This window comes from Lissotriton helveticus, chromosome 12 (assembly GCF_964261635.1).
Source record: "Lissotriton helveticus chromosome 12, aLisHel1.1, whole genome shotgun sequence".
Taxonomy (NCBI): Eukaryota; Metazoa; Chordata; class Amphibia; order Caudata; family Salamandridae; genus Lissotriton; species Lissotriton helveticus.
Window position 1 is genome coordinate 343,013,227 of NC_136073.1, and position 14,435 is coordinate 343,027,661.

Here is a 14,435-nt window from a genome sequence, read left to right on the forward strand (position 1 = left end):
GCTCTCAGGGCAAAATAGAGAACTAAAAGGATTGACATGATTTTTCAATGTAATGAATATTATTTACAATTGTATCTGAAACCGACCAGCACAATTGTGTGGATGCCACAAATTAATTAATTAAATATCATTGACTGAGAAGCTTGTTTCATGTAAATGTATCGGTGATATGATTTCGTTCAAAATTAGCGAACACATTTTTCATACATCTTGTTCTGGGGCTGATACACTTGTGAACTGAAAGATGGTCACCACTCACATTGGCTAACACTGTGACTGACAAGTTAGCAGGGAGGTAAGTGTACCTGGTTAAAACTACAAGAAAGCATCATTAATATGCCCGATTACAAAGCGCTGATGACACGTGTAGATTGTGGAACTACAGGAATAATTGTGTGACATTAATAATGAAATAGTGATGTGATAAATTTGTAAACTGATTTGGAAGCAAAAAATGGAATTAACTGCTTCATAACTATTGTATATAATGTACATATTACTGCCTGTATGAACTCAAAATGGTGGAATTATAATCGCTGTTCCCACATGTAGTATGAACTCAACCAGCAAAAGATGTCTGCAACAGCCTACCAGATAACACAGATACCACGCATAGTAACCTTTCTATGTCACTGATTTCCGGTCTGAATCCTGGTAGGAAAATGTTATTTAAAATGCACTTTTTTGAATGTATGGTTGACACTGAGGAAGGCGGAAATGTCGAAACACGTAAGGTGTTTTTCTTTGGCTTATAATGCAAATAAAGAAACTTCTTTAAAGCATACCTTTGGATTGATGGCCCTATTATCCTGAGAGGAGTGCACAGTGGCTTTGCTGCGTTGTGAGGAATATTGACAACCAGACCGCCTCTGATCCGGAGGTGCACCGTGGCAGTAAGGGTCCCGGCTTTTTCTCAGAGGATGTGGAAAATGCATATATATAACCGAAAAAACCATCGATTTCCGGGCTGTTATAGTTAGCTGGACATTTCACTCGTACAAAACCATTGAAATTCCTCCGTTATAGTTAGTTCTGCTAACTATAACTCGTGCGCCCGCAATCCACTGCAGTTGACGTCACATATTACATCATTCATGACATGGTCAGTGACATCACTGATGACATCACTGATGACATCTCGAATGAGATTTTTAAGGAATATTATTGTATTTTAAAAACTGACACTTAGAAAATGTTTCAGTTGTAATTATCAATGTTATCCTATGGAAGGAAATTCAATTTGCAGGTAAAGTATGTTCACGTTACTTTTGTAATCCAGTGCTGGACTCCTAGGTTCTTTAGAAAGAAAAAGGAGCTAGGTCCTGGGACGTGTAGTCAGTTGGACCAATAATACTAGAAAAAATATATTTACTGACTACAAGTGGTTTCAAACCTACTACTTATAGGAAAAAAACATACCATGTGATACTTCTAGGTAATTGGGGCATATATTATTCTTACCCTTTTTATTTTATTGTTTCGTTATTTTTCAAGGATTTGAACATGTCATGAAACGAGGGAAACTGAACGTTATCTTCACAATTAACAATTCCCAGTCATATATACAAATATACAATACATTTAGACAATACAGTGCTCACAAATCAACACTAACTTTGCAATATATACAGACTATTACTTCTCAAAAAATGAGAGAAAAAGCATGCGACTCACAAGACAATTTGATTGGAAACAAAACAATTATTTACAACACAAGAACCAAAATAAATTCTATGGTCCTGCCAAGCAACTACTTGCTATCCCTTGTCTTAGTGCCGACGCGTTTCGAACTCGATGTGATCAATAAACGAGTTCTCATCAGGGCTTGATCTCTTGCATATTTCTGGAAGTGTATAAAAACAAAGTGGTCTTACTTATTTGGTCATAACCAATCCGCTTTCCAGATATACATGCCAATGTCTAAATAACTACCTGTGGGCTGGCAGCCGCCGGTCCGCAGGTCCTTTAATTATCAGCTGGAGTCACTGGGCCTGTAGGTAAGTAAGGACCTAGTATGACATATGTCTGGGCTTCACTAAAACCAAACTACTTTGAGCTAAGCTAGAACTTATTAAAAGCCTACCTTAGGGCTTCTGTCGCAGATATCTGGTTGGGACCTTAAGAGTGTCCTGCGCTGCAATCCACGGCGCTTTATCTGCCTGGATAATAACAGAGCATTACCCTCTATTTCCCAACCTCAATGGAAGAAACAGTGAAGGAGTTCAACATTTAAAACAGGCTCATACCTGGCTGGCTGGCTGGTCGCACGTAGAGGCTGCAGTGTCTCTCACTCTGCCGTGCGCGCCTGCCTGTAATAAACAGTACAATTCTTGAGTCGGTCTGATTGAATTTTTAGTCTAACAAAGGGCATTCACATCCCGAAAGGGACATACCTGGCGAGCGCGGCGTTTTTCTTAGCGCTGCAGCGTTTCTCGCTTTTTCCGCTTATTTCCTTTTAAAGAACGGATTTCTACGTTGTGCTCAGAACTCCGATCAGGGACACCGCTGTTTGTCTATATATGAAAAAAAATCATTAGGCTCTAGTCCGTAGAGGGGCTGACTCTGACATTCTCACAGAGCTAACACTTACTTTCAACCACGGCAATCCGGCGACTTCCTCATTGAGTCTGTGGATGCGGCGGCCATCTTACAGTGGCTTTTTAAGCCCCAAACCCATTACCAGCAATTTACGTCACCGGTGGCGGCCATCTTCGAATGGGTTTTATTTATGAAGAATACAAGGGAAGGAATGCTTAAACTCGAGTGGTGTGAAGAAGTTTAATTCACCCTCATAAATACAACACCATCTCTTGTGTATTTTATAGCCTTGCGATTTCAGACAGCGAATTCATACCATGTGATGCACTATTGAATTTCAAAATGAGGTATGCCTCCTTTTGCAGCAATATTGAATCTGGATCCATAGGTTTAGTTTGTTGCAAAACATATAGAACAGACCACTTGAAGTCATTTTCTGTGTGATTTTTCTCCATAAAGTGTTCAACCATTGGAGCGGTTAAAGTTTTGTTTTTCAACCTCGATTTATGCTGCGTTATGCGTGTGTTTACTTGTTGTGTTGTCTTGCCAATATACAACTTTTGGCAAGGGCACACTATGACATACACAACATTTCGTGTTTTGCAATTCGAAAATTGCAAATGTTTCCATTTGGTGCTTCCATGCTGAAATTCCTTACCTTCCAGTGTGTTTGGACATGCCACGCAGGACCCACATTTGTGATGCCCCTCAACTGGTTTCATCCCCCATTTAGACAACAGGTCACTTTTTGGCTTGGGTAATGTAATGTCAGCCCTAACTAGTTGTTGACCAATACTCCTATTTTTGCGATATGCAAAAAGCGGACGCGGGAAAGGGCATTCCAAATTTTCCAAAAGGTGCCAATTTTTGAGCACCACCTGTCTAAATTTATTGGTATCAGGACCAAAAGTTGTTACACAGACCAATCGGTCTAATTCTGGTTTGGTTTTGGTCTGCAGCAAACACTCACGAGGTGTATATCGTGCCCTCTTGAATGAGTGCTTCAGTAATTTTTTCGGGTAGCCTCGTTCTTTCAATTCCTCGCAAAATTGGTATGCGTGCCTTTCATAATCTCCAATTTCTGTGCAGTTCCTCCTTATGCGGAGCATTTGACCATATGGTAAATTAGATTTCAAGTTCCTGGGATGGGCACTTCTATGATGAAGCATGGTGTTTTTATCAGTTTTTTTCTTGTACATGGTAGAGACTAACCGTCCCTCATTGCATGTGATTTCAACGTCTAAAAAAGTCATTCGTCTGTTGCTTTGTTCCATTGAGAATTTTATATCCAAGTGCTTGGCATTGAGCCATTCGTGGAACTGAATCAATTCAGTGTGGCTCCCCTGCCACAGGAGCCACACGTCGTCGATGTAACGTAACCACTGCTTGATGTTGCCACTATATGGATTATCACTGTAAATGAACTTTTTTTCGTACTCAGCCATGTACAAAATGGCCATTTCAGGAGCATATGGACATCCCATGGCCGTCCCCTTCGTCTGTAAAAAGAATTGTTCATTGAATCGAAAGTAATTCTTTTTAAGAGCTATTTCAGCTAGTTTCAGGATGAAGCTCGTGGGTACCCGATGTGGTCTTTCACGTTTTTCAAGGTAAAGTTCTATTACCTCCAGTGCCTCATCCTGGGGGATCTGGGTATACAATGACGTCACATCCATGGTGACCAACAGATGTGACGTTGGATCGAATTCCGTGCCCTCGACTTTAACCAAAAAGTCCATGGTGTCTTTTAAGTATGATTTTACTGTACTTATAAAGGGTTTCAAAAAGAAATCCACGTATTTGGCCAATGGTTCCAGGCAAGAATCACACCCGGAGACGATCGGTCGTCCAGGCGGATCATGCAGGTTCTTGTGGATTTTTGGGAGGAGATATAGGACGGGTGTCCTGGGGAATTTTTTCATTAAAAACTCGCCTTCTTTTGTGCCCACATAGCCATTATCTATTCCAGTTTGAACAATGTCAGCTATTAAGCCATGAATGTTTCTAACAGGATCCTCATTGAGGATTCTGTACCATGTATTATTGTTCACTTGTAGTTCAGCTTCTTTGAGATATTTATCTCTCGACCAGAGGACTACTGCTCCGCCCTTATCAGCCTGTTTGATAACTGTTGACTGATCTTCCCTTAGGCCTTTTAGTGCACTTCTCTGTCCTTTGCTTATATTCTGTGGAATAAATTTGTTATTGTTTGTTGTTGTTGTTCAAAGGCGTACACCTGTTTTGGAATTCCCAGAGAATTCCAAAACAGGTGTACGCCTTTGAACAAACCTTGCTATCTTCTATTGATAAATTGGAAAAGAACAATAACAAATTTATTCCACAGAATATAAGCAAAGGACAGAGAAGTGCAATAAAAGGCCTAAGGGAAGATCAGTCAATAGTTATCAAACAGGCTGATAAGGGCGGAGCAGTAGTCCTCTGGTCGAGAGATAAATATCTCAAAGAAGCTGAACTACAAGTGAACAATAATACATGGTACAGAATCCTCAATGAGGATCCTGTTAGAAACATTCAAGGCTTAATAGCTGACATTGTTCAAACTGGAATAGATAATGGCTATGTGGGCACAAAAGAAGGCGAGTTTTTAATGAAAAAATTCCCCAGGACACCCGTCCTATATCTCCTCCCAAAAATCCACAAGAACCTGCATGATCCGCCTGGACGACGGATCGTCTCCGGGTGTGATTCTTGCCTGGAACCATTGGCCAAATACGTGGATTTCTTTTTGAAACCCTTTATAAGTACAGTAAAATCATACTTAAAAGACACCATGGACTTTTTGGTTAAAGTCGAGGGCACGGAATTCGATCCAACGTCACATCTGTTGGTCACCATGGATGTGACGTCATTGTATACCCAGATCCCCCAGGATGAGGCACTGGAGGTAATAGAACTTTACCTTGAAAAACGTGAAAGACCACATCGGGTACCCACGAGCTTCATCCTGAAACTAGCTGAAATAGCTCTTAAAAAGAATTACTTTCGATTCAATGAACAATTCTTTTTACAGACGAAGGGGACGGCCATGGGATGTCCCTATGCTCCTGAAATGGCCATTTTGTACATGGCTGAGTACGAAAAAAAGTTCATTTACAGTGATAATCCATATAGTGGCAACATCAAGCAGTGGTTACGTTACATCGACGACGTGTGGCTCCTGTGGCAGGGGAGCCACACTGAATTGATTCAGTTCCACGAATGGCTCAATGCCAAGCACTTGGATATAAAATTCTCAATGGAACAAAGCAACAGACGAATGACTTTTTTAGACGTTGAAATCACATGCAATGAGGGACGGTTAGTCTCTACCTTGTACAAGAAAAAAACTGATAAAAACACCATGCTTCATCATAGAAGTGCCCATCCCAGGAACTTGAAATCTAATTTACCATATGGTCAAATGCTCCGCATAAGGAGGAACTGCACAGAAATTGGAGATTATGAAAGGCACGCATACCAATTTTGCGAGGAATTGAAAGAACGAGGCTACCCGAAAAAATTACTGAAGCACTCATTCAAGAGGGCACGATATACACCTCGTGAGTGTTTGCTGCAGACCAAAACCAAACCAGAATTAGACCGATTGGTCTGTGTAACAACTTTTGGTCCTGATACCAATAAATTTAGACAGGTGGTGCTCAAAAATTGGCACCTTTTGGAAAATTTGGAATGCCCTTTCCCGCGTCCGCTTTTTGCATATCGCAAAAATAGGAGTATTGGTCAACAACTAGTTAGGGCTGACATTACATTACCCAAGCCAAAAAGTGACCTGTTGTCTAAATGGGGGATGAAACCAGTTGAGGGGCATCACAAATGTGGGTCCTGCGTGGCATGTCCAAACACACTGGAAGGTAAGGAATTTCAGCATGGAAGCACCAAATGGAAACATTTGCAATTTTCGAATTGCAAAACACGAAATGTTGTGTATGTCATAGTGTGCCCTTGCCAAAAGTTGTATATTGGCAAGACAACACAACAAGTAAACACACGGATAACGCAGCATAAATCGAGGTTGAAAAACAAAACTTTAACCGCTCCAATGGTTGAACACTTTATGGAGAAAAACCACACAGAAAATGACTTCAAGTGGTCTGTTCTATATGTTTTGCAACAAACTAAACCTATGGATCCAGATTTAATATTGCTGCAAAAGGAGGCATACCTCATTTTGAAATTCAATAGTGCATCACATGGTATGAATTCGCTGTCTGAAATCGCAAGGCTATAAAATACACAAGAGATGGTGTTGTATTTATGAGGGTGAATTAAACTTCTTCACACCACTCGAGTTTAAGCATTCCTTCCCTTGTATTCTTCATAAATAAAACCCATTCGAAGATGGCCGCCACCGGTGACGTAAATTGCTGGTAATGGGTTTGGGGCTTAAAAAGCCACTGTAAGATGGCCGCCGCATCCACAGACTCAATGAGGAAGTCGCTGGATTGCCGTGGTTGAAAGTAAGTGTTAGCTCTGTGAGAATGTCAGAGTCAGCCCCTCTACCGACTAGAGCCTAATGATTTTTTTTCATATATAGACAAACAGCGGTTTCCCTGATCGGAGTTCTGAGCACAACGTAGAAATCCGTTCTTTAAAAGGAAATAAGCGGAAAAAGCGAGAAACGCTGCAGCGCTAAGAAAAACGCCGCGCTCGCCAGGTATGTCCCTTTCGGGATGTGAATGCCCTTTGTTAGACTAAAAATTCAATCAGACCGACTCAAGAATTGTACTGTTTATTACAGGCAGGCGCGCACGGCAGAGTGAGAGACACTGCAGCCTCTACGTGCGACCAGCCAGCCAGCCAGGTATGAGCCTGTTTTAAATGTTGAACTCCTTCACTGTTTCTTCCATTGAGGTCGGGAAATAGAGGGTAATGCTCTGTTATTATCCAGGCAGATAAAGCGCCGTGGATTGCAGCGCAGGACACTCTTAAGGTCCCAACCAGATATCTGCGACAGAAGCCCTAAGGTAGGCTTTTAATAAGTTCTAGCTTAGCTCAAAGTAGTTTGGTTTTAGTGAAGCCCAGACATATGTCATACTAGGTCCTTACTTACCTACAGGCCCAGTGACTCCAGCTGATAAGAAAAATAATTAAAGGACCTGCGGACCGGCGGCTGCCAGCCCACAGGTAGTTATTTAGACATTGGCATGTATATCTGGAAAGCGGATTGGTTATGACCAAATAAGTAAGACCACTTTGTTTTTATACACTTCCAGAAATATGCAAGAGATCAAGCCCTGATGAGAACTCGTTTATTGATCACATCGAGTTCGAAACGCGTCGGCACTAAGACAAGGGATAGCAAGTAGTTGCTTGGCAGGACCAAAGAATTTATTTTGGTTCTTGTGTTGTAAATAATTGTTTTGTTTCCAATCAAATTGTCTTGTGAGTCGCATGCTTTTTCTCTCATTTTTTGAGAAGTAATAGTCTGTATATATTGCAAAGTTAGTGTTGATTTGTGAGCACTGTATTGTCTAAATGTATTGTATATTTGTATATATGACTGGGAATTGTTAATTGTGAAGATAACGTTCAGTTTCCCTCGTTTCATGACATGTTCAAATCCTTGAAAAATAACGAAACAATAAAATAAAAAGGGTAAGAATAATATATGCCCCAATTACCTAGAAGTATCACATGGTATGTTTTTTTCCTATAAGTAGTAGGTTTGAAACTACTTGTAGTCAGTAAATATATTTTTTCTAGGACTCCTAGGTTCAGCACTGAGACCGCTACCTAAAACAGGCAAGTAATTACTTTTTTATCGTTGGCACGATTTTTAGAGAATATTTGTAAATTTAAAAAATCGACACTTAGAAACTTTTTTAGCAAAAAGCAGGCAATGATATACTATGGAAGGAAATTCAAGTTACTGATAAGTACGGTTAGAATTACTTTTCAGGATCAGTATTGGGCTCAAAGATGCAGCACTGAGGTCTCCCCTGACAACAGGTGAGTAGATCGGAATTTGTAGTTCGGCTGATTTTAGAGGAATATGTTAAAGTACCAAAACTCCACACACAGAAGAATTTCCAAGTGAAACCAGTCAATGTTAGCCAGTCGAAGGAAATACAACGTACTGGTAAGTACGGTTAGAATTACTTTTCAGGATCAGTACTGGGCTCAAAAATGCAGGAGGTCTCTCCTGATAACAGGTGAGTAAATCGGAATTCGTAGGTCGGCTGATTTTACTTTGGTCCCGTATATATAGAGCCACTTTCCTACACCATCCCCTCCCTTTACCACTGTATAATTAGGGAGATTAAGTCCCCTTGAATCCTGAGGGTCCTAGGGTCAAACTAGCCCACTAGGGTCCAGATGTAGGTAAAACTTATTTACCGATTCTTAATTACCGAATTTTACCGATTCGGTAATTAAGAATCGGCAAATAAGAAGGGGGGGTATGTAGGAACATCCAGATGTTCCATTTACCGAATCGGTAAGAATCGGTATTTACCGATTCGGTAAATACCGACCGGTAATGCTCCATTCATTCCTATGGGCTTTGAAGCCCATAGGAATGAATGGGGCATTACCGGTCGGTATTTACCGAATCGGTAAATACCGATTTGGACAAGGGTGCAGGGGGTGTCACTTTGACACCCTCTAGCACCCCCAAAAAAGGTTCGGGGGCCATATGGCAGGCAGACCTGCCCTAAGGGCAGGTCTGCCTGTCATATGGCACAGGTGTGCATGCACACATGTGCATGCACACCTGAATCGGTATTTTAACATCAAATACAATTTGATGGTAAAATACCGATTTTGTAGGCCTTGTGGTACTCTGAAGAGTCCCACCTACATATCAATTTTACCGATTCGGTAAATATACCAGTCGGTAAATTTACCGACCGGTATATTTACCGAATCGGTAAAATTACCGATTTGCCCCGTTCCAGTCCCCCTACATCTCAATAGTCAAATACCGGTCGGTAACGGCCGAATTCGGCCGTTACCGACCGGTATTTGGCTACCTACATCTGGCCCTAGGTACCTCCAGTAAGCGCCACAGAGCTGCAGTGCAGAGATGTGTAAAAAGTATAATAATAATAATCCACATTTGTAAAGCGCACATTCACCCGTAAGGGTCTCTAGGCGCTGGGGGCCGTCGGGAAGATTAAGCAAGCTATTGCCCAGAGTCACATGGTGCTGGGCTAATCTGCCGCCGGTGCCGGGGATCGAACCGTGATCCCCAGATTCCAGCGTCAGTCGCCCTGGCCGCGGCGCCACACCTCTTCCTCAAAGTGGCACGGCCTGGAACACCTCTCTGCAATGCAGCGCAGTGGTGCTTACTGGAAGCAGCTGGTGTACTAGTTAGCCCCCATGGGCCCCCAGGATTCAAGGGGAATTATTTCCCAACTTAAAACGTGCCACAGGGCGTGTTTGCACACGTCTCCTCAGGCCCCGTCCCTTCCCTTCCCCACTGTGTAAACACGCCCTGTGGCCGTTTTAAGTTGGGAGAATAAGTCCCCTTGAATCCTGAAGGTCCCTAGGGGCAAATTACCCACTAGGTACCTCCAGTAAGCGCCATTGCAGAGAGGTGTAAAAAGGGGAACAGCCTGCACCACCTCTCTGCAATGCAGCGCAGTGGCACTTACTGGAAGCACCTGGTGGGCTAGCTGGCCCCCAGAGTCCCTCAGGATTGAAGGGGAATTATTTCCTCAACTTAAAACACTCCACAGGGCGTGTTTGCACACGTCAACTCACACCCCGTCCCCTCCCTTCACCACTGTGTAAATGCACCCTGTGGCCGTTCTAAGTTGAGAGATTAAGTCCCCTTAAATCCTAAGGGTCCCTAGGCTCAAACTAGCCCACTAGGTACCTCCAGGAAGTGCCACAGAGCTGCGTTGCAGAGAACTGTAAAAAGGGGCGTGGCCTCTGAACTCCTTTCTGCAACGCAGCTCCCTTGCGCATACTGGAGATACCTGTTGGGCTAGTTGGCCCTCTGGGACCCTCAGTATTGAAAGAGAATTAATTCCCCAACTTACAACTTACCACGGGGCGCGTTTGCACAGTGGTGAAGGGAGGGGGTGGGGCCTGAGGTGACATGTGTGCAAACACAACCTATGGCGCTTTGAAGTTGGGGAATTAATTGCTCTTCAATCCTGAGGGTCTCTGGGGGCCAACTAGCACACCAGGTTTCTCCAGTATGCGCCAGAGAGCTTCGTTGCAGAGAGGTGTTCAGAGGCCATGCTCCTTTTTACAACACTCTGCAACGCAGCCCCTGGTGCATACTGGAGGTTCCTGGTGGGATAGTTTGCCCCCAGGGACCCCCAGTATTCTAGGGGAATTCGTTCCCCATCTGTAAATGCGCCAGGGGGGCGCTTTTGCAGAGTGCTTTAAGAAGGGAGCATGGCCTCCGGCACGATGCCGGTCTTTTCTTTTTTTTTTTAAGAAGGGGGCTGTATAGCCCCCTTCTTTTTCTCATTTTTTGGCACTGGGGACCCCATCCCCCAGGGCCTGCCCCTAATTTAATTTTTTTAATGAAAATTTCAGGAAGGGGGCCTCGTGGCCCCCCTCCCGAGGCCATAATCAGCCCCAGACACCCCATTTTCTGGTGCATGGCTCTTTTAAAAAAAAAATGTCATATTGGAAGGGGGCTGCCTTGCCCCTTTCCTTAGAACCAATCCCCCGGCGCCGGCCTTTTTTTTTTCTTTTTGGGGAGGGAGGCGCATGCCCCCCTCCCAGGCCACTTGTAGCCCCGGGGACCCCATCCCCCGGGGCTGTCCCTCTCCGTTGGGGACCGTGGACGTGTCCCCAATCCCCCCACGGTCCCGCCAGCTCCCCTCCTTCTGCGGGAGCCGGTATTGCTTTTCCACACGGGGAGCTGCTAAGCTGCATCTCCCCCTGTGGAAAAGCAATTTGCTTTGCTATTTGGAAGAGAGAGCAGGTGTCCTGCTCTCTCTTCCAAATAGCAAAGCAGTTTGCTATGACAGGGCGGGAGCCACGAGGCTCCCGCCCCGCCATAGCAAACACAGTGTCCCCAGGATGGGCACCCTGGGACACTGTAGGAGCCGGCCCTGGGGGGTGGCGGTCCCTAGGGCCATCACAAGGCTCCAGGAGGGTGGCTGCGTGGCCCCCCTCCCACCATCTACAAAGCCTCGGGGTGGTGAGCCCCGGGGAGCTGGTGGTCCCCGGCGCGTGTGGGGGGGCTTGAGCCCCTTACACAGGGTTTTTTTTTTTAAAGACCCGGGGGATGGTGGTTCCCGGGGCTGTGGGGGGGCAGTGTGCCCCCGCAATCAAAATTAAATTGAGTACCGGGGTGGCGGTCCCCAGGGCTGCGGGGGGGCGTGAGCCCCCCACGATTGTTTTCTGAAAGCCCCAGGGGGTGGCAGTCCCCAGGGCTGGCGGGGCCTGAGAGCCCCCCGCAACTAATTTAAAGAAGCCCCGGGGTGGCGGTCCCAGGTGCTGGGGGGGCTGAGAGCCCCCACCTAATTCAAAGAAGCCCTGAGGGATGGCGGTCCCTGGGGCTGGGGGGCCCCTCTGGACCCCCTTTTCATATTAAGTATTGCCCCCGGATTTGGCCCCCCCCGGGGGCTAATTAACAACGAAGCGCGGGAGCCCGTGCTTCATTTTTAAAAAAATGTTCGCCGAAATTCGCGTTGGGTGCTCGAATCTCGGCTATTTTTAACAAAAAAAATGCTTTTTGGGGCCCTGGGGTCCTTGTGGGGCCCTGAGCAGGCCTAGGGGGTCAGGGTGTTTCTACCCTGCCCCCTAATTGCGTATGGCAAGTTTTTTTTTCTGCTTTCTTGTGCCTCGGTTCTGCCGAGACACAAGATGGCTGACAACACTTCCTGGTTTGGAGTGTTGACAGCCAACTAGTCTACAGCTCGTGCTCGGCAGGGTGCGCGGATCCTGCGCAGCCATGGATATCACTAAGATTTTACTTTTGATGTTCTCAGGAACTACTGAACGGATTTATACCATTTAACAAAAAGGCACGACTCTGAAGCAAGGACTACCTCTTTGCCAAATTTGGTGTAATTCTGTTCAGCAGTTCAGGCTGTAGCTGCGATTAAAGGTTCCTATGGGAAATTGCATGGGGAAAACATGTTTTGGGACCCCCCTTATTTCTCGGCCCCCGCTTGACAAATCACCCCAAGACTTTTAGGATAGGAGCGGACTTGAGCGGGCCACCAGTTTTGAAAATTCACAAAGTTTCGTCAACCGGCGCCAAAGTTATTCCAAATAGAATTTGGGGGATTTCCTATGAATAATAGTTCCTAACTATAACTACCAACTGGCTTCCTCATGGTTATTTTTCATAATAATCTAATTGCTAAGGTGGTTGATCTCAAATCTGGGGAACCGCGTTCGAGTCTCAGCAACGACACTCAACATCTTGCGATTCCAGTGCAAATCACTTAATCTCCCGTGCCTAACAAAAATGAATGTGTCCTTGTGTAACACAACTGGTGCTGATGTAAAGCACTCTGATACCTGATATCTTTGGGTCAGGTTTGTGCTATATAAAACTACTGAAAAAAATAATCTTTAGCCATTCTTCCTGTATTTTCCAGTAGGGGGATCTTGCCCACTGGTCCAGAGATCTTCAGCAACAGGCAAAACAGTTCTCAAAGAAATGTTTTCGCCGCAAAAATGGATTGCAGGAGACCCCAATCCCTCATTTGAGGGGTTCGAGACCTGTAAATCTACACCTAGGTGCAAATTTCTGCTTGGAAATCATATATAGGAAAAAGTGGAGGGGGCACGCACCTAGGTGTAAGAGTACATCTGCATGTGAGTAGATTTGCTCAAGTAAATTTAACATTGTGAAAAGGCCACTTTGATTAACTTAGGCCCACATTATGTTATCTCTCAGTGAGTCAGAATAATCTTTTTTCTACCTCTTCTTCATTCGTCGTGTTCTATGAAAAATCTGATAGCGAGTTTCTTTCGATTACATTCTGTTTCTAGCCTTGCTTTTCGCGGGCAGTACACTTGCATGTTGCTTTGCAGAACTTTGTGACTAATGAGCTTGTCAATCCATTGCATAGCTTTGCAAATAAGTGTTTGGCAAGAAAGCGACTTTGTCATCAATCAGCGCACTGCTCTGTAATTTCCTTAAACTCTCAAAAGTTGGGAGAATTGTAATTCCGCTAAAATAGCACGACAGAGATGGATGAAATCCGCACTACAGCCAAGGTTATTTCTTAATTTCTATTTAACATTAGGGTGGCAATGTATAAATATTTGGTCTGTGGCTACTAGTTCAGCTTCCTGGTTTATGGAGGTCCTTGCTGCTGATGTGTTCTGGTTGGAATACAATTTTGCTTGGGAAAGGACTGAAACATGCAGGAGCCTTAGCTTGCCAGTGGATTGTGTATGTCTGTGCTTGTACGACCCGCCTGCGTGTGTTTCTATTTGTGTGTGCATGAGTATGTGTGTGCATGAGTGTGCGTATGTGTGTGTGTGTTTGCTTGTGTGTGCGTGTGTGTGTGTGAGTGTGCGTGTACATGTGTATGGGTGTGTGCTTGAGTGTGTGGGTGTGTGTGTGAGTGTGCGTGTGTGTGTGCGTGTGGGTGTTTTCTCACGAACTGTTTTACTTGGAATACCTTAATTTGCAGAATGAGGAAGTGAGATTGAGAACGTTAGATAAATCAAGTCGGCATTATTAAACAGAACATTTAAAACACAATATTTAACAAAGATAGATCGTTTAACTCCGTTATTGAGCTGTTTATCCTCATGCATCCTTGGTTTGTAGCCACATATGTTTGCCTAAGTGCAGATTTTGTTGGTCTTGCTTCCTCAATATCTGTATTTTTTCATGGCCCTAAGCAAAAAGGACATTGTGAAACATGGTATCATTTCTAAACTGTGCCTTTTCACGACACTGTGTAGCAGCCCTTTCTTCCGGCAAAGTCGATGCAACTCTC